The sequence below is a fragment of the Manis javanica genome, chromosome 11 (genome assembly GCF_040802235.1).
Source record: "Manis javanica isolate MJ-LG chromosome 11, MJ_LKY, whole genome shotgun sequence".
In the NCBI taxonomy this organism is placed as follows: Eukaryota; Metazoa; Chordata; class Mammalia; order Pholidota; family Manidae; genus Manis; species Manis javanica.
In genome coordinates, this window is record NC_133166.1 from 82,441,103 (window position 1) to 82,461,190 (window position 20,088).

At 45.4% G+C, this 20,088-nt stretch overlaps 1 pseudogene; it reads left to right on the forward strand.

Annotated features, from left to right (window-relative positions):
* Positions 1-4,902: 4,902 nt before the first annotated feature.
* Positions 4,903-6,429, forward strand: LOC118971593 (lactosylceramide alpha-2,3-sialyltransferase pseudogene; annotated as a pseudogene).
* The last annotated feature ends 13,659 nt before the right edge of the window (positions 6,430-20,088 follow it).

A 20,088-nucleotide genomic window follows, 5' to 3' on the forward strand; every position in this document is an offset into this window, starting at 1 on the left:
AGAGAAACTGTATTTAGGAAAAGAGTGGAGATTCTGCAGGTAGCTTGTCCACAGTGTGACAGGCAAGGGCTGGTCCAGGCTTGGGTCCGTTCACACTGCCTGGGCTCGCTCGCTCCCCAGTCTAAATCTGGCTAACGAACAGGGAAGTTCTTACAGCGAAGGTCAAGGCTAAATAAAGGAGATTCACATTTTTTGTGAATTTTTACATTAACCCAGTGAAGAAGGCAGAGCAGAGATGGGAAACCTGAGAGGTCAGCATCTTGCTGGGGCTAACAAGTATAAAACCAAATTAAAGTCCAGGTCATCTGCCTCCAAGTTCAGAGCTCTCTACACTATTTCCATTTAGCATGTATTTTCGTGCACCCACTATGTGACAAATAAATGCCATACAAGGGAGATATAAATACAATCCCTGACCTAAAACAGGTTAAAAATGTGCACCTTTAAACCAGTTTGAGACTGTTCCCACTATCTGTACAGGCTGAGCTGACAGGCTATACAAACTCAGAGATAGAAGAGAGCTTGTAGGCTGACAGGCAGGAGAAGCTGTTACAGAAGGTGAATTTGAGCTCTGCAGACCCGCCCCAACACCCTCAAGGTGGAGTAGACTTGGGTTCACTGTATCCCCTTCCAAGCTCTTCTCCTTGACTTTCCCTGATGAAGACATTTCAGAACAAAGAGTCTCTTTCCTAATGAGAGATAGGCTGTGCACACAAATATCTGACATTGTCACAACCAGCAGGACATTTCTGGCCCCAGTGAGTCCACGATCAGTCTTGCATCCTCTTATTTCTTTCCTCTGCTTTGCCTTTGTCTGCCTGTACCACTCAATCCCTACTGACTCAGTGGCACACACTTTTCTCCTCCAGAATTCCGTAACATCCCAGACTAAGACTGCTACTGCTGATCGCAGCTCCCTTCCTTTCTCTTCCATCAGAGGCGACCTGTAGTGTGGAAGAGGGCACCAGCGTGACTTCCTACCCCCTACCAAACAAGAGCTTGTAAACACTTACTCAGACCTACCATCCTCTTGGTGGGAAACCCAGTTCTGTCCATTCTTTTTTCTTTTATTAAGGTATCATTGATATACACTCTTATGAAGGTTTCACATGAAAAACAATGTGGTTACTACATTCACCCATATTATCAAGTCCCGCCCCCATACACCATTGTAGTCACTATCCATCAGTGTAGTAAGATGCCCCCAGTTCTGTCCATTCTTAACTTCACCTTGCTTGGAGACGAGGCTGTTCTCCTAACCAGACCAGACAGGACTCTCAGACAAGAGGAGCTTCAACCAAGATATAAATTTCATCCCCGTGAAGCCTCCTGTTGAAGAATCTTTTCTCACTGTAGTTGTTTATATTGTGTGCCCCTCATACCAAATCCTCAATAGACTAAGAAGGTGTATTTTTAAACAAATTGTTGTTTCCAGATGGAATCTACAGACATTGTGGAATGAAGGCATTTTAAATTTCCTTAAAATAATATTATTTATCAGACTTTAAATCCATCACAGCAAAATACAGGCCAGATTTATATAATCCAGTATAAACTACTAAAATCTTAAATTCGAAGTAATTTTCCCACAAGGTAAAAAACATCATTGTCAAAAATAAACAATACGATGGAAAATAAGAATAAAAGCTACTTCTTAGCTTGTTGCAAAGCCCTTAGAGTGCTGGGCAGGGCAGGGCTAACTCACCCCCCTGGCGCCCTTTACGGCCCCTCCTCTGGCACTCTACCACCACCTGTTCCCCCGCTCGCCCTTTCCATGTCTTTCCTCTCCACACAATTCGTTCTCTTCTCTTCCTTTCTCTCTTTTCCATCCTGTTCCTCTTCTCTCTTTCCTTCTCCCATCCTTCTCCTTCTACTTCACTTCCTGCCCTCCTTTACATCTCCCAGCTGTTGTCATTCAAGGAAAAGTATTGCCATGCAATAAAGTCAAGGCTATAAGATTAAGCCCAAAGATAAACTATCATTACTTGTTTGAGAACTCTTACTTTTAACTTCTAAAGTGGGTGCTCCGAACATTTTTCATTTTTCACTCTAAAATAAAAATGTGCTTTTATTATGTGTGGATGTAGATGTGCTTTTGTGCCTACGTGTGTTCATGAAGATGCCCCCTGAGGTTAGTGGGCCTTGAAAGGAAAAAGGATGCCTGCCCCAAGACGGGATGGCTTTGGGCCAGCCTCCTCAAATCTGCTGTAATGCCGTGATCTCTTCTGGATGGACGGATAACTGCAGGGAGAATCCTGAGGGGGACGCTGGTGAGTTCTTACCATTTGCTGAAACTGCCTTCATCTTCCACATGAAGCAGCCCCAAAAAGATAGATCAAGATGCTGGACTTCCCAAATGCTCCAAAGTAGGACTGGAGACTGAATTTGGTGCAGCAGCCTGGCAAATTGAGGAAAAAGAGAAAGCCAGTGGTATGCTGGTAATATTTACCAACTGGGTCTTGGAGCACAGAATGTGGAGAGGGGGTAATCTCTGAGATGTAGCATTTGCTGATTTCTGTGGTGTAAATGCTCCTAACATGACCAATTTCAAGCCATCAAAGTGACATCACTGATCCCTGAGCTGCGAGTGGAAGCACAGAAGCCCACTGTCATATAGCACTTCTACCATGCAATTATAAGAGATGTAAATAACATCAAGAAACAGTAATAGTAAAAATGGGGTAAAAAAATCAGAAAGTGATGTTTTTGAGTATTTTTACCTTTGTTTATAGTACGATTTATGTGCAAGTATATGCAATTTAATTTTCAATAATGGCTACATTCAACAATCAGCTTGCAACATTTCTGAAAATTTATCATTCTGTTCTCAGAAACTGTTACAAGCCAGCTCCCAAATACTCCTTGAGGAGAGTCACCACTTGTCATCCAGTCATTCGGGAAAGGCTGGCTGCTCAGATCAAACAGGATTTAAATGATAACAGAATGGAAGGAGGCCTTTTTACAAATATAAAGGAAAACTGGCATGCAACTAAGGTCTCCTTGGTGTTGGCATTTGCGTACAGAGACTGCACTTCTTCAGCCAGAATACCTTCTCAAACCCCGCGTCTGCCTCCAGCTCGGCCTCCCTCAGGCGTCACTTCCATCCAGGCCTCCACACTGCCCCTCTCCGGCTCATCTCTGGGGACGCCTTAAGCACTGACTGAAGCACTGTTCCCCAGGCATGTGTCTTCCCAGCCTGCCTTGCTCCAGCTCTCTTCCCCTGCTGAGAAGCCCCTTGGCCTTCCTCTCTTTCCAGGCCCCGCCCACATTTCAGGACCAAGCCCCGATCCTCCTCTTCTGGAGAAGTCTCCGGCTTCGCAGCCTCCGGATCTGGGCTCCCACGGCTCTGGTTAACTGCCTGTCTTTTAATCTGCACTCTGTGTGTTTGCACCCACCAAGTATTTTCTTCCCAACCAGGTTTTTAGTTCCTAAAGAAGGGGAACCGCCACTTCAGCTCCTGCTGCTGATCTTTCATCGGTACCTAGCTCAGCTTCCTCCATTACGGTTTTGGACTCTTACTAAGAGCTCAGTAAACGCTTTCTGAGGAGAGTAACAGATGCAATCCTTCTCTAAAAGGGCGGTATGACAAGGCAAGAAAGTCTTGGCCAGTTTTATTCCCAGCTTTAACCCTAACTAATCATCAGATAGCTGATTCACCAATAAAGGATTACACTCAGGGCCAGTTACATTATATATTCTATTCTATTCTATCGTACTATATTATTATATTATGTAATTATATTCAGCCAGTGTTTACCACTACTACCAGATGGTAAAAAGGCAAATACCTGGTACCCCAAATCCCCTACCCAATGTCTCCACCCTGTTCCTGGTGTGCCTTAGACCTTTGCACAACCCAGCAGCCAAAGTTGTTCTAAAATGTACCCAAGATATGTTTTATTTAGGTATGGAAAGAACAACAGATCAAGAGATGCTTCCCACCAAAAAGATAGTTTGTTACTAGCAGTTCTGAAAACAAGGGGCATGCCACACTGCGTACATCTGTGCAGGGAAGCATCAGGGTTGATCAGGAGGCAGGAGGGAGAGGAAAGCATGGGAAACACAGGGTAAGCTGCTGAGCAGGCTTCAGATGCAAAAGTTACTCTTTTTTCTCTCTCCACTTAGCACCAGGAGAGGTCCTATTTCCAGGGCCTATGTAGCGGCACAGGCATCCGAGTCTTCGAGAGAACCCCCACCTATCTGGCCAGAGGACCAAGAATAGGGGGCCCTGCAGGTGGGTGAATGTGGGGAAATCCTGGAGAGAAGTGGGTTAGAGAAAAAGTGAGAGGGTCAAAAGCCTTTATCCTGGTTTTCACAGAAAGGGATGGGAAAGGCAGGGTAGGCTGCTGAGCAGGCTTAGGATTCAATAGTTTGAGTGATTGCAGTGGGCTCTCGGGTGGTCCACGACAGGAGCAGTCCCTAGTTGGCCAGTGCCTAGCCCTGGGGTGATTTAAGATGGGGGATAGTGCCCCACATAGCGGAAGCCTGATAGAAAGAGGTGACTCATGGGTGTGGGAGGAGAAAAGAAGAAATCAGAGACGTAGTAAGTGGATAGAGAAGGAAGAAGATTGTTAATGAAAAGCATAAGTGACAGACGGTGGTCGTGGCTGCATACTTACATTCCAATGGTAAACTGGACTTGCAATTAACTGGTCAGCTTCAAAGTGAAGTTCTTGAATTTTACTATTCCTAAACAAGCTTTACCTAGTTAGCCAACATGTGAAAACCCAACTAAAATACCTAAGGTGAGAAGTATACTTTTTTAAAAAAATACCCATAAAAATAGTTCCCAGAAGCTCCTCCGCATCCGCGCGGGGGAGCGGACGGTCCGGTACTGAGTGGGCGCGAGCGCGGCGCCGGGGGCAGGCGGGGGGGCGGGGCCGGGGACGGGTGGCGTACCGGCGCCCCTTCCCTAGTATGCGGACGAAGGCGGCAGGCGGCGCGGAGCGGCGTACCCTGCAGCCGTGAACCGAGGCTGCGGCGGCGGCGGCACCTGCCGGCCGAGCAATGACAAGTGAGTACAGCTGTGGGAAACTGAGAAGCGATTGCTCGAGACCCTCACTGAAATGGTACAGCCGAGCTCAGAGCAAGATGAGAAGACCTAACTTGTTGTTAAAAGACATCCTCAAGTTTATATTGCTTGTGTTTGGAGTATGGATCCTTTATATCCTCAAGTTAAATTATACTACAGAAGAATGTGACATGAAAAAAATGCATTATATGGACCCTGACCATGTAAAGAGAGCTCAGAAATATGCCCAGGAAGTCTTGCAAAAAGAGTGCCGACCCCAGTTTGCGAAGGCATCGATGGCACAGTTGTTTGAGCACAGGTATAGCTCAGACTTACTGCCTTTCGTGAAGGAGGCCCCCAAAGAGGACGAAGCTGAGTACAAACAAGTACAGTCCTCCTTTTGGATTCCGGAAGTTCTCCAGTCAAGTCCAGACCCTCTTGGACATGTTGCCTGAGCACGGCTTCCCTGAACACTTGAAAGCCAAGAGTTGTAGGCGTTGTGTGGTTATTGGAAGTGGTGGAATACTCCATGGACTGGAACTGGGCCATGCCCTGAACCAGTTCGATGTTGTGATAAGGTTAAACAGTGCACCAGTTGAGGGATATTCAGAGCATGTTGGTAATAAAACTACTATAAGGATGACTTATCCAGAGGGCGCGCCACTGTCTGACCTTGAATATTATTCCAGTGACTTGTTTGTTGCTGTTTTGTTTAAGAGTGTTGACTTCAACTGGCTTCAAGCAATGGTAAAAAATGAAACCCTGCCATTCTGGGTGCGACTTTTCTTTTGGAAGCAGGTGGCAGAAAAAAATTCCACTGCAGCCAAAACACATCAGGATTCTGAATCCAGTTATTATCAAAGAGACTGCCTTTGACATCCTTCAGTACTCAGAGCCTCAGTCAAGGTTCTGGGGCCAAGACAAGAACATCCCCACCATGGGTGTCATTGCTGTTGTCTTAGCCACACATCTGTGCGATGAGGTCAGTTTAGCAGGCTTTGGCTATGACCTCAGTCAGCCCAAAACACCTTTGCACTACTTCGACAATCTCTGCATGGCTGCCATGAACTTCCAGACCATGCATAATGTGACTACAGAAACGAGGTTCCTCCTCCAGCTTGTCAAAGAGGGCGTGGTGAAGGATCTCAGTGGAGGCATCCATTGTGAATTTTGAACACAGAAAACATCACTTGAAAATGCACCCCCAACTCTGAGGGCTGTTTTTCATAGCCTTCTTCATGCATTTCTTCCTGCAAATACTTTGAAGTGCAGCTGGTGTTTTTACCGTTTAATTTAAAAAACAAAAGACAGTTTAACTCTTCCCACTTTTCTCCCCTATTTATTTGTGGTCAGTGTTTTGCACAAAACTTTGTAAGTTAATTCTGAGAATTGAATGGGAAAGAACTTTTCACAGAGAATTGGATGTACTGATGTTTTATTGTATATTAAGAAAGTTACTTAGTTTGTAAAAACTGTCCATTTCTACTGCACACAGAATACCAGGAAACCAAGTGGAAGGAGAAGGATGTCACTCCTTTCAGGAGAGCCCTGAATGTGTAATTCTGGTTCTCTGTTACTCTGTTTGGTGGGACGGGTATTGGATGCACTTGGGGTTGACAGCTCAGGAGCTGAACCACTTCCTGGGCCATGCTGCCCATGAGGCCTGGGCTGGTCAGAGAAGCTCACCATCCCTCTCTGTTGGTCTGTCTTCTTTCAGAAGATTTGCAGGAATCAGCCAGGGGAGCTGTCCCGGAGGTCCCTGGTTGGGGAGGGACACAGAAATACTCTGTGTCTTCTGAGTACTGTGAAGCCTCCCTCAGCTATAGAACCCACTGTCTCCCCTGCGATTATGACAGCTTTTGAATTTCTTGAGTTTTTTACTGCCCTTCCAAAGCACTTAAATGTTGAGCTGAGGTGTTCCACTGTCTGTCCGAGGTGGCTTATAAAAAGCAGGACAAAACCTCTGTTACCCAGAGTCGTAGAAGAACAAACCCTTTCCAAGAATAATTGTGTTTTCTGAAACACAGAAATGAAATCCTTCCAGTGTTATAAGTTGCCTATTTAAAAAGAATTCTTTTTGAATGCCTACCTGGCAGTGTGTACCAGCCAGTATGCTGGTCAAAAATAAAAAGAATGAAAGCTTTTGAGGAACTCAAAAAAAAAAAAAAATAGTTCCCAGAATGCAAGGATAGAGTAGGTGTCAGTCACTGCACTGCAGCGAGGGCAGCTGAGGTGGAAATGAAGAAAGGATGCAGAAGGATGTGCAGTGTGCAGTCGGTTCACTGACATCCATCTCTTCTGCTGATTACAACCAAGTGCACTGGACAAGATACAAAAAGCAACAACAGAAGGAATCTGAAAAGTAAGAAACCCACTCAGATTAAGGAAGGGAGTCAAAAGCTGAAAAATCAAGTTGCACAGGGGTCGGTCCTCATTGCACTTCCTCTGTTTTCTCACATTCTTGAGCCAAAGGCAGTCATGGTGGTGCAGACAGCTATTACCTCAAGAGAAATATCTGTCTGGAAGAAGACTGAGAAAAGGGGCCCCTTGAGCTACAGAAGATGGCAAGAGTCTGTTTTTTCTCTGAGTATGTGTCTGTGTGTGTTTGTGTCCTTTCTCTCAGAGTTTGCCAAGGGTGGTACCCTCACAGAGCCAGCCAGGGTTGGCAAGTGGCAAGTCCAGGTAATATCGCAATAGAAACTTTGTCCTCTGGTGAAATAAACAGAAAAGGGTTCTTGTGGCCCAAAGAGAATTGGAGTAAGTCACTGGGTAAGTTTTCTCTTTTTTCTCTCTCCACTTAGCACCAAGAGTGGTCCTGTTTCCAGGGCCTATGTAGTGGCACAGGCATCCGAGACTTTGAGACAACCCCCACCTATCTGGCCAGAGGACCAAGAATAGGGGGCCCTGCAGGTGGGTGAATGTGGGGGAATCCTGGACAGAAGTGGGTTAGAGAAAAGGTCCTGATTCTGTGTATAAACTGGCAAGAAGCCCAGGCTTAATCTTCAGCTGTGCATGCATGGAACATAGTCAAAACTGCCTAGCAAAGGTTCCAAAAATTGAGATGACATTGGAACTGTCACCCACAGAATATAGTATATAGATGTACATATATATACATGTGCATATATCATATGTGTGTATATACATATATTCTATCATGTATATGTATGGTAGAATATAGCCAGACATCCAAAAACAAAACAACTGGGTTACTGGTAAAATAATCGAACAATTCTATGTTCTCTGGAAGATTTTAATGGGAACCAAATTCAATATTCCAAGTATCAGGATTTACTCAACACAAAAAGAACCAAGAAAAGATGACAAATTTGGAAGGGAAGGGCAGTCAACAAATGCTACCCACTAAGATGACCAAGAATAATCAGACATAGACTTTAAGCAACTATTATAACTATCTGACATAAAGTACAGGTTAACACTCTTGAACAAAAGGAAAAATCAGAAAATATGAGCAGAGAAATAGAAACGGTAAAAAAAAAAAGAGCCATCTTACAAAACAAACATATGCTTAACATACGATCTGCAATTGCACTCCTAGCATTTACCCAAGTGAGTTGAAAGCATATCCACACAAAATCCTGCACAAAAGCATAACTGCCAAATTAGAAGCAACCAAGATGTCCTTCGGTATGTGAATGGATACACAAACTGTGGTACATTCACATAGTGAATTATTATTCAGCACTAAAAAGAAGTAAGCTATAAGCCAGGACAAGATATGGACAAAATTTCAATGCATATTTCTAATTGAAAGAAGCCAATATGAAAAGGCTACACACCCTATGATTCCAGCTATATGACATTCTGGAAAAGGCAAAACTATGAAAGTGTTAGGGGAGCATTTGTATTTTCCTCGGTCCTTGTCACCACAACAGAGAATCAAAGGGCAGAGCCACAGTACTGAAGCAGAGTAAAAGTTTCACTTTAAAGTTACTTAAAGAGAGAAAAAGTGCAGCAGGCCACCTCAGCAAGGAGAGGCACCCTGAAAAGTTGGAGAGAGAAAGTTTAAGACTAAAAGGTTATGCACTTCGAAAGTGTGGGCAACCTCAGAGAGAGGAGTGCCCTGAAAGGTTGGGGGTTCTCCCCTTTTAAGGATTTTTCAGGAATGTGTCCAAGGGCTGGGGGTGGAGACTTATGAAGTGGTCTCTGAACATTTAAAATTAACACAAGAAATTTACTGCTCTGATTTCTCCCGGCATCTTGGTCTGGGAGCATCTCAAACAAGACTGCCTGCCTAGCCCCTGAGGTGGGGTGAGCTATTGTCTGTTTGCTAAAAGGTTAGAATCTTACTTCTTAACTTCCTGGGTTTTTAAAATGCAATTTTATCTTTAAGATGGAATGCTAGCTGCCTTTTACTATGTTGTTTACAGCTGGACCTGCATGCTAAATCAGTTGCCCAGGTTGCAAATTACTTGATTAGGGCTGTAGGAGGTAAAAATAGCATATAGGTAAAGTTAAAAAAAATAAGCTGGGCCTGCATGATTAACACAATAAAGACATGGGCTATGCTGAGGTACCCTCCTTTATCTGGGGAATATTCAATCATTCCAGGCCAAGTCACTCCTGGCTTTTTGAGCTTTAGCTGATTAACTCAATGATTCTGGGTCTTTTTTTAGTGAGCTTACAGGGTCTTATTCTCTTTCCACCCCACTCATATCCATTTTCCTGCCTAACAGGCAATAAAAAGATCAGTGGTTACCAAGATTTAGATGAGAGAAGAGGATGAAAAAGTGGAGCCAAAGAATTTTTAGGTTAGTGAAATTATTCAGTATGAAACTAGAATGGTGGATACATGGCATTATGCATTTGTCAAAACCTATGGAATATACACCACCAAGGGTGAGTTTGCGAGGTGGCAGAACACAGGTCAATATACAAAAGTTGATCTTATTTCTATATACTGGAAATGAACAACTGACACTTGAAGTCAAAAATAATACCATCTACAATAGTACCAAAAATAAAGTACTTAACAAAGTAGGTGCAGAATTTATCCACTAAAAACTACAAAAGACAGATGAAAAAAGCCAAAGAAAATCTAAATAAATAAATGCAGAGACATAGAGTAGTCATGGATTGGAAAACTCAATATTAAGATGTCAATTATTCCTAAACCATTCTGTAAGGTCAGTACAATCCAAACCAAAATTCCAAAGGATTTTTAATAGTTGCAGACAAGCTGATTCAAAATTTTATATGGAAAGACAAAGGAAGGACAAAGCCAACAAAAAGGAAAAAAAGAAAGTGTACAACATTGGAGGTCCCATACTACCTAACTTTAAGACATAAAGGACTCAAGACAGTGTGGTATTGGCAAAATAATAGATCTATAGGTCAATGAAATAGAATTTAGAGTCCAGAAATAAACCCTTGTGTTTATGGTCAATTGTGCTTTCATAAAGCTACAAAAGCAATTCAATGGAAAAATTATGGCATCTTTATTAAAAATAAATAAATATTCTTTAACAGAAAATTATGGTATTTTTAACATTTGCACATTCAGATGCAAATAAATGCATACATACATACATGTAAAATAATGATAGTCCTTGACCTATACCTCACACCTTATACAAAATCAACTGAAAATGGATCACAGACCTAATGAAAAACTAAAGCTAATAAAACTCTAAGGAAAAAAGTAGCTTGCACTTCTGTATCTGAGGAGTCTTTCCTTCCCCACAAAATCCCTGCAATTACCTAACCTGGAGTGCAAACCTCACAAAAGACAGGATGCCTGTGGGTAAAATTGCAATATTTCCAGAATCTCTAGCCTGGCCTTAGTGTATCGAAGGTATTTCCAAGGGGTGGAGAGGAGTCAATCTCCCTATCAATAGGAAACTACAAGCTCAAGGGAGGGCTTATTTTTACCAGAGAGGTTGGGTGGGGTCTCTTCTTCTGCAGCCAGGTTGCAAGAAACACGGGGCAAGCAGAAGTGGACGACTGCTTGTAAGAAATAAACAGGTTTCTCCCACTTTATTTCTCCCTTTGACTGATTTCGGTTTCAAAGGTATTTTGCCCTGGGATTTGTCCCCCGGAGTTACAATGCCCATCTTCCTTAAAACCTACCCCAAACACTCCTTATTGCCATTAGACCCATAACTGGGGTTAAACCTCAACATGTTCTGGTGGCCTGGAAGTGGCAGCTTGTCGCTAAGGATAACTCCGGGGCTGAGTCCAGGCTCCCAGATTTGCCTCTTCTTCCAGGGACTAGCTACTTGCTCTGCAGTGTGAGGGTGAATCTGCATGGCTTCAATAACAGTTATGAAACAGCCTGAGGTACACAGCTTCCACCTCTGACCTTGTTTATCTTCAGGGGTTGTTTCCTCCTTTGACCCACATCTGGCTCCAATTTAGGATCCAAGGTTGAAATATAAAACAAACCCCAATTTGGAAAGGAAGGTGGAAGTGTTGTTCTCATAGAATTTGTCTGCCTGACCAATGACATACCCAGCCTAGCTTCTTGGTTTTTATTCATTGTAATCAGTAAATATTTATTAAGTAATCACAACAGATTTATTGGGCAAGTAAAACAGATCATGTGCTCTGCAGCCATGAGAAAATACAAAGCCAGAGTCCCCAGCCATCAAAAGTCCATTCTAGATGAGATTAAACACATGCCTTTGTTTTCACAGACTGTGCTTACGAGGTGATTCTAAACTTCACTGGGGGACATACCCGTGTGACTGCATTTTTTAGACTCCACATGGGCAAGGTAGTTGAGCAGAGAGAACACCCTAAACCTCAGTTTCTGAGGGCAGTACAGGTTGTACTTAAACTGGAGGAGGACGAAGACAAATGGAATCTGACTAAGCAGATGGTTAGGGCTTAGAGTCCAACCCCACGGAACTGATCTCATCAGGAAGCAAGTTGTCTCCAGTTGTTCCACAAGCAGGTATTGTGAGGCCCGTGCTTGCTCTAACAACTACTCAGATCTTGATGATTTGAATTATCTGTATCTTAATAGGCGGTAAATTATTTTTATTGAAGTGTAATTGACATGCAATATCCTATTCGTTTTAGGTGTACGTCATAGTGATTCACTGTCTTTATATGTTGTAAAATGATCCCCATGACATCCAGTCACCATTGGTCACCAGACAGCTATTCCAGTATTATTGAGTATATCCCCTAAGGATGTACATTACATCCCCGTGACTTACAAATAACTGTTATGTTTGTACCTCAATCCCCTTCACCTATTTGGCCCATCCCCAACTCCTCCCCTCTCTGGCAACCACCAGTTTGTTTCCTGTATCTACGAGTCTGTTTCTGTTTTATTTTGTTTGTTTATTTGGGTTTCATGTTAGGTTCCACATGTAAGTGAAATCATGGTATTTGATTTATTTCACTTAAAATAGTACCTCCTAGGTCCATCCATATTGAAGAGCCCCCACCAGTAAGATGGCGAACTTCCAGCTTCTCTTCCAGGTCCTCAGTTCCCGACAGCGCCACCTGAAGACCAATCACCTCTCTCCCCCCTCCCACTCCCAGCACCTAGCCAATAGCCACCAGCCCCGTAGAAGTGACACCTCAATCAGCTCATGCCCCTTCCTATATAACCCAGCACCTTTCCCTCATAAAGCGGAATTCTCCGGTGAATTGCTGCTGTGTGTCGTTCCTTTCCTTTCATTGGTGCCGAAACCCGGGAGACGGGACACCCCAACTGGGCCCCGTCTTCCCCCTGACACCAGCAGCAGCTTGCCCTCGTCCTCTTTTTCCGGCGCTGGCTCATCACACTCACCACTCCTCTCTGGGCTTTAGGTAAGTTTTCCCCCGGAGTGGGCCACTCTTCCCCAAGCTATTGCAGCGCCATTGACCGTGATCATCCGGCAAGGCCCTGACGCTCGGGGACAAGGAGGGAACTCTCCCCGCCTCCGGCCTTCACGACTGCAGCAGACCCTCAGGCCCCCCTCCAACAGCCATAAATCACTGCCTCAGGCCTTCACAGCTGCGGCAGACCCTCAGGCCTCCCCCTCCAACAGCCATAAACCCCGCCTCAGGCCTTCACAGCTGCGACAGACCCTCAGGCCCCTCCTCCAACAGCCATAAACGAGGTGACTCCTTTGCGGATGAGAACGCTCCCTTTTTTCCCCCCTCCTCCTTCCATTCTGTCTGCCAAAATCCATTCCATCAGCCGAAAATTCCTAGTACTAGGTACCTCGTGACTCCGGCACTCTGCCTTCTTAGGGAAGTCTGGGTGACGACCCACACTTCCTAAGAAATTCCGACTCGTATATGAGTTTCCACAGACCACCAAGAATCATCGGGGACACCCTTTGTCTCCTTGCCGTCTGCCTCCAGTCCAAGGATCTCTGTTCATCTTCCCCTGTTTGTCTCCTTCTCTGTCCTTCAGCCATGGGAGCTTCCTCATCCCTCCCTGAAAGTTCACCTCTTGAATGCCTGCTCAAGCATCTGGCCACCCCCTCCCTGACACCTGATATAAAACCAAAACTTCTCCGTAAATACTGCTCCCAAGATTGGCCGACATACCGCCTAGACAATAACAACCAATGGCCTGCAGGGGGAACTCTTGATCCTAACATCACTCGCAATCTCTTTAACTACTGCCAGCACCTGAAAAAATGGAAGGAGATTCCCTATATCGAAGCTTTCCGCCTCCTCCTCCCCCCCGCCCCCCCTAAGTTCTCCTAGTCTGCAAGCCGCTGCCCCCGCAGAAGCCTCCCGTTCACTCCCTTCCCCTTCTTCTCCTACAACAGCCCTTCTCCCTTCCTCCCCCACCATCTCCTCCCCCATTTCACCTCCTCCGCCTTTGCCTCCGCAGATTAAGCCTGAGCCTTTCAGCCCCCCTTTAACTAGGTCCCGGGGGCCTCCTCCATCTTTGCCCTCATCACCTGTTTCTCCCCTGTTAGAGACTGCCTTTGTCTTCTCACATGTTTGTAGGCAGAATGGGAAAGCACCTTCCCCCATGTCTAAACGCAGCATAGGAAAGCACAAGCTTAAGAACAACCGGTGCAGTCCTTGGAAGTTATCTGTCCACAAAAACATATCTTGTCCTCAAAGACAAGCCAAGACTCCTCACTCTGAAAATAGGGAGACCTTGAAGATGTGTAGAAACACCACCCCTGTTTCTAGCTATGCCCTTCCCCCACTTGCCGATGTGGCAGGAATGGAGAACAAAGAACATTCTGTTTACGCATTCCATAAGCAACTAACTGGAGCCCTGCTGTAGCTCAGTCGGTAGAGCATGGGACTTTTAACCTCAGAGTTGTGAGTCCAAGCCCAACTGGAGCAGTAGAGGCAAGCAGCTGGGCTGCTGGCTGGCAACGTGTGGGAGCGTCAGCCTCCCAGTTCTTTCTATCTTTCTTTATTTTCTTCGCCCCCCCCTTCCATACTTCAGGACCTGCTCGACTAGGCATGGCTGGACCGTGTCACTCCCCCACAGACTGAGCCAGAACCCTTCAGTCCCCCTCAGACTCAGTCCCGAGGGCCTCCCAAAATTATCGCCCCCCTCCAGGACGTAGCTTAGACAGACTCACTCAAGCCCTATTAGAGTATACCAGCCTTGACCCAGAAACGCCTGATAGAAGACATGTCCTTATGACATACTTCCTAGCTCAAAGCTACCCCGACATTAAAGCTGAACTCAAAAAGTTAGAACAGGGCCCTGCTACCCCACAGACTGAGATCCTAACAGTAGCCTTTAAAGTCTTCCATAACCGGGAGGAGGAGAAAGAACACTGTAAACAAAAGGCTGATCAGGCCAATTTCCAAATGTTGGCCCAGCTGATAAAACCACAACCTGGGCGCCCCTCTACAAACAAGCCCCCCCTAAGAGCTTGTTTCAAGTGTGGAAAAGAAGGGCATTAGTCAAGGGCGTGCCCCTCCCCCAGATCTCCTACCACCCCATGCCCCAGATGCCACAAAAAGGGCCACTGGAGGTCTGATTGCCCAGCCACCTGAAGGGGAGGCTGGACGAACAACCCCCATCCTAAGCCCGCCGTAGTGGGGCTGGCAGAAGAAGATTGACGGAGCTCGGGGGCTTCTCGCCCGACCATTTACATCACCAAACAAGAGCCCAGGGTTACTTTAATAGTAGACAGTCGCCCCATCTCCTTCCTCCTAGATACAAGAGCCACCTTCTCAGCCTTGCGAGAATACCAGGGCCCTACCACGCCTGCCGTTACTCCTGTAGTCGGGGTAGGAAGTAAACAGATTTTCCCATTAAAACCCCCCCTTTTTATGCACAATCCAAGACAATCCCATACCTTTCTCCCACTCCTTCCTAGTTATGCCCCAGTGTCCCATCCCTTTACTAGGATGGGACATCCTTTCCCTCCTCCACGTTTCCATAACTATATCCACTCCCACAGCCCCCAGTACTCCCTTTCTGATGGCCCTCATAGCTGACGGCCCCCCTCTACCCAATGAAAGCTCCAGTTTTGCCCTCATACACCCTGTAAATCCCAAAGTTTGAGACATTACAAGCCCCTCCGTGGCTCTATGTCCTCCTGCCTCTATCAAATTACGAGACCCCTCTCAGTATATCTGTCAGGCCCAATATCCCCTAACCACTTCAGCCCTCATAGGCCTCCAACTCATCATTCAAGATCTCTTAAACAAAAATTACCTCAGACCCACTCACTCCCCATTTAATACCCCCATATTAGCTGTTAAAAAAAACCAATGGATCTTTCCGCCTCGTCCAAGACCTTCGCCTCATCGACATGGCCGTTGTCCCTATCCATCCCTTAGTTCCAAATCCATACACCCTTTTATCACAGATCCCTGCCTCGGCATCCTACTTCTCAATCCTAGATCTCAAAGACCCATTTTTCTACCCCTTTGGACCCCTCCTCCCAAGATTTTTTCATCTTCACCTGGACAGACCCATACACAAGACATTCTGAACAACTTACTTGGACAGTTTTGCCACAAAGCTTCCGAGATAGTCCCCATATTCTTGGACCGGTCCTAGCTCAGGACCTCAAACAGTTTAATCATGATCATTCCGAGTCCACCTTATTACAATACGTGGACGATCTTCTACTCTGCAGTCCCTCGTGGGAACAGTCTCAACTTGACACTGCCTCCCTACTTAACCTTCTAGCTTCCAGAAGTTACCAAGTATCCCCGTCAAAGCTCAAATCTCTTCCCCTCCTGTCACTTACCTCAGATTCCTTCTATCTCAACAAAGAAAGTCTATTACCTTAGACAGAAAATGGCTCCTCTCTGACCTGCCCGTTCCCAAAACCAAGACAGAAATCCTTTCCTTTCTAGGCCTGGCTGAGTATTTTAGAGCATGAATCCCTAACCTCTCCCTGTTGGCAAGACCCCTATACGACCTCAACAAGGGCCCCCCTGAAGAACCATTATCCTCCTCACCCTGACACTCCTTCATTAAGCTCCGTCAAGCCCTGTGGAAGCCCCAGCTCTCCATCTTCCTGATTTGTCGAAGCCCTTCCATTATACATTCATGAGAGGTCCAGTCAAGCTCTAGGAGTCCTAGGCCAATATTATGGCCCATCCTTTGCCCCAGTAGCTTATCTCTCCAAGCAATTAGACCCCACAGTTCGGGGATGGGCCCCCTGCCTACGGGCATTAGCCGCTGGACAGCTCTTGCAGAAGGAAGCTCATAAACTAACATTCAGGGTGCCACTTACCATTCTGTCCCCACATCACCTAAAAGATCTCTTAACCTACAAAAGTTTACAGACTCTCCCTCCCTCCAGACTCCTGACCTTACTGTCCTCTTTCCTCCAAAGTCCCGTTCACCCCCTTTGCCATCCATACCCGAATCATGACTTTTTCCTCCTTTACTGCGCTCTCGCTTTTTTTCCTCATTCCTATTGTCTTCCCCGCCACCCCAGCCTCCTTTGTATGGTGATTCAAAGTCAGACAGACTTACACACAGCATCAAACAAAAGTTACTGCCCTCATTGCCACATCAGACTGCCCTCTGAAAAGCTGCTCTGAGCCTTTATACCTCCACTTTCCTCCCTCCACTGAAGTGTTCACTAGCAGCTACCCTTATTCTCCCTACCTCTGCTTCCTCTATGACCAAAAACAAGCCTATTGCAGGTGATGGCCAGACACCTACGGGAGATGTCCCTACTGGTCTTGTGCCATTCACTACATGGGTAACTCCCGGTACCCACAGTATTACTCCTCCAACCGTTTCATGAAATATCCCAACGGCTCATTCTCCTTATCAATCCCAGATCCCTGGGACTCTCGATGAGCTGCCGGAGTCACAGCCTCCGTTTACAATGGGGGGTCCTCGACCCCCCACAGTACCCTTCATATCTCTCAAGAGTATGTTCCCTCTCACTCCCAGATCTCTCAAGTTGCATCAGATATCAGACATTCCAAAAAAGTCATTATCCAAACTCTTGACAGCGCCTCTTCATCTTCTTATCCCCGCCCCTCTTCCCATTTCTCCTACTCTTCATTACAGCTCATTCAAGACACCACCATCTTTCTCAACCACACCCTTAACACAGCCAATTGTTTCTTGTGTGCATCACTACAGCGCCCACTGCTGGCCGCCGTGCCCCTTAATATTTCCAACTACTCCTTCCATGCAGAAGGACAACCCCTCCGCCCCCTGGCAGACATACCCCTATGGGAACCAGAATACGCAGATAATCTCACCATCCACCACTGTGTAGGCCCGACTCCACCCCCCTCCAGCACACTTCACTGCCTCTCTATCTACACCCCTACCTCCGGCTCTAAGACTTTTACACAACCGGGACACTTCTTTTGCTGTAATGGCAGTCTTTTCAACTCACTGCCTCCCAACTCTGATACACCCTGCATTCTCGTCACCCTAATCCCACAGTTTACACTTTACAGCATGGCAGAATTCCTTGAGCTCCAACCTCCCTTGTCCTCGTGCATAAAAAGGGCTGCTTTCCTTCCCATCATGGTCGGTATCTCTTTGACCACCTCAGCCATTGAGGCAGGATTTTCTGGGGGAGCCTTGGGTCACTCCCTATGGGCAGTTAGAGATCTCAACGCCAAACTTGAGGGAGCCCTGACATCCACTGCCGATTCCCTGGCCTCTCTCCAAAGACAGGTCACTTCGCTAGCTAAAGTCACCCTTCAAAACCGGCGGGCCCTAGATCTGCTTACAGCTGAGAAGGGCGGCACCTGCATCTTCCTTTGAGAAGAGTGCTGCTATTACATCAACAAATCCGGCATTGTAGAAACTGACATTACCAAACTCACCAACCTTGCCTCCAGTCTCCACTCTGCTTCCAGTTCCAACCCATTCTCGTCAATACTAACAAACCCCTTCCTCACCTGGCTCTGGCCCATTGCAAGCCCCATAATAATCATTCTTCTCACCTGTCTCTTCTTACCCTGTATAATAAAGTTCATCAAATCCCAAGTCAGAAAAATCTCCAATCAAACTTTCAACCAGGTTTTACTCAGGAACTATCAGCTTCTGGCCACAAAAGATCCCTCACCCTCAGGTGACCTCCTCACCACACGCTGAGATGGACCCCTCTCTTCGCTGGAAATTGTTCCTGGAAACAATGGCCACAGACGCCTGGCTTCTGGCACCCGTATCCTCCTGGCACCACCATTAGAATCAAGTCTTCGACCTATAGTTACAGGGAACCTTCACTGATTTCCAACCTGAAGAAGTCCACATCTACTGGTTCTTACTGTGGAGAGTCCTATCAACCCTTTCCTCCCAATCCTCAAGCCCTTACTCCCTTCTCCACCCCCATTCAGCAGGAAGCAGTCAGAGAGAAAACAACGTCCACAACCCAATAGAGGAGAAAGGGGGGAATGAAGGGTCCCCACCAGCAAGATGGTGAACTTCCAGCTTCTCTTCCAGGTCCTCGGTTCCCGACGACGCCACCTGAAGACCAATCACCTCTCTCCCCCCTCCCACTCCCAGCACCTAGCCAATAGCCACCAGCCCCGTAGAAGTGACACCTTAATCAGCTCATGCCCCTTCCTATATAACCCAGCACCTTTCCCTAATAAAGCGGAATTCTCCAGTGAATTGCTGCTGTGTGTTGCTCCTTTCCTTTCACATATTGTCACAAATGGCAAGATTTTATTCTTTCCCATGGCTAAGTAATATTCTATTATATATATTATATATATTATACTATATTATATATATATATCTGCAATATCTATATCTATATATCAGATCTTTTTTATACATTCATTTATTGATGGACACTTACACTGCTTCCACTTCTTGGCTATTGTAAATAGTGCTGAACATAGGGATCTCTTCAAATTGGTGTTTTCATTTTCTTCAGATAATTACTCAGAAGTGAAATTATTGGATTGAATAATAGTTCCATTTTTAATTTTCTAAGTCAGCTCTATACTGTTTTCCATAGTGGCTGCACCAATCTACATTCCCACCAATAGTGTACAAAGGTTGTGTTTTCTCTACATCCTCACCAACACTTGTTGTTTCTTACCTTTTTGATAATAGCTATCTAAGTGGTATGAGGTGATATCTCCCTGTGGCTTTGATTTGCATTCCCCTGATGATTTGCATTCCCCTGATGTTGAACATCTATTCATGTGTCTGTTAGCCATCTGTATGCCTTCTTTGAAAAATGTCTATTCAGCTCCCCTGCCCGTTAATTAAATTGCTTGTTTTTTTGTTATTGAGTTGTATGAGTTCTTTATATATTTTGGAAATTAACCCCTTATTGGATGTATGATTTACAAATATCTTCTTGCATTTGGTAAGTTGCCTTTTTGTTTTGTTTCCTTTGTGTGCAAAAGCATTTTAGTTTGAAGTAATCCCATTTTTATTTTAGCTTTTGTTGCCCTTGCCAGGCAGCAAACCATTTTTATTATGTGCTTGAATAATAATGTAAAAGAAAAAAGGGAGGGAAAGAAGAAATGTTTGGAGGAAACTGGATGACAAGGGGATGAAAAAATAAAGACATATAGAAAAAGAGCATTACACTATAAACTCCTTGAGGCCTTCCACCAGCACCTTGTACAATGCTTTGCAAATAGAGAGGCAAATGCTTGTGGAATGGATAAATCAATGAATGAAGAGGAAAATGGGGAGAGAAATAAAAAACATGAATACTTAACTT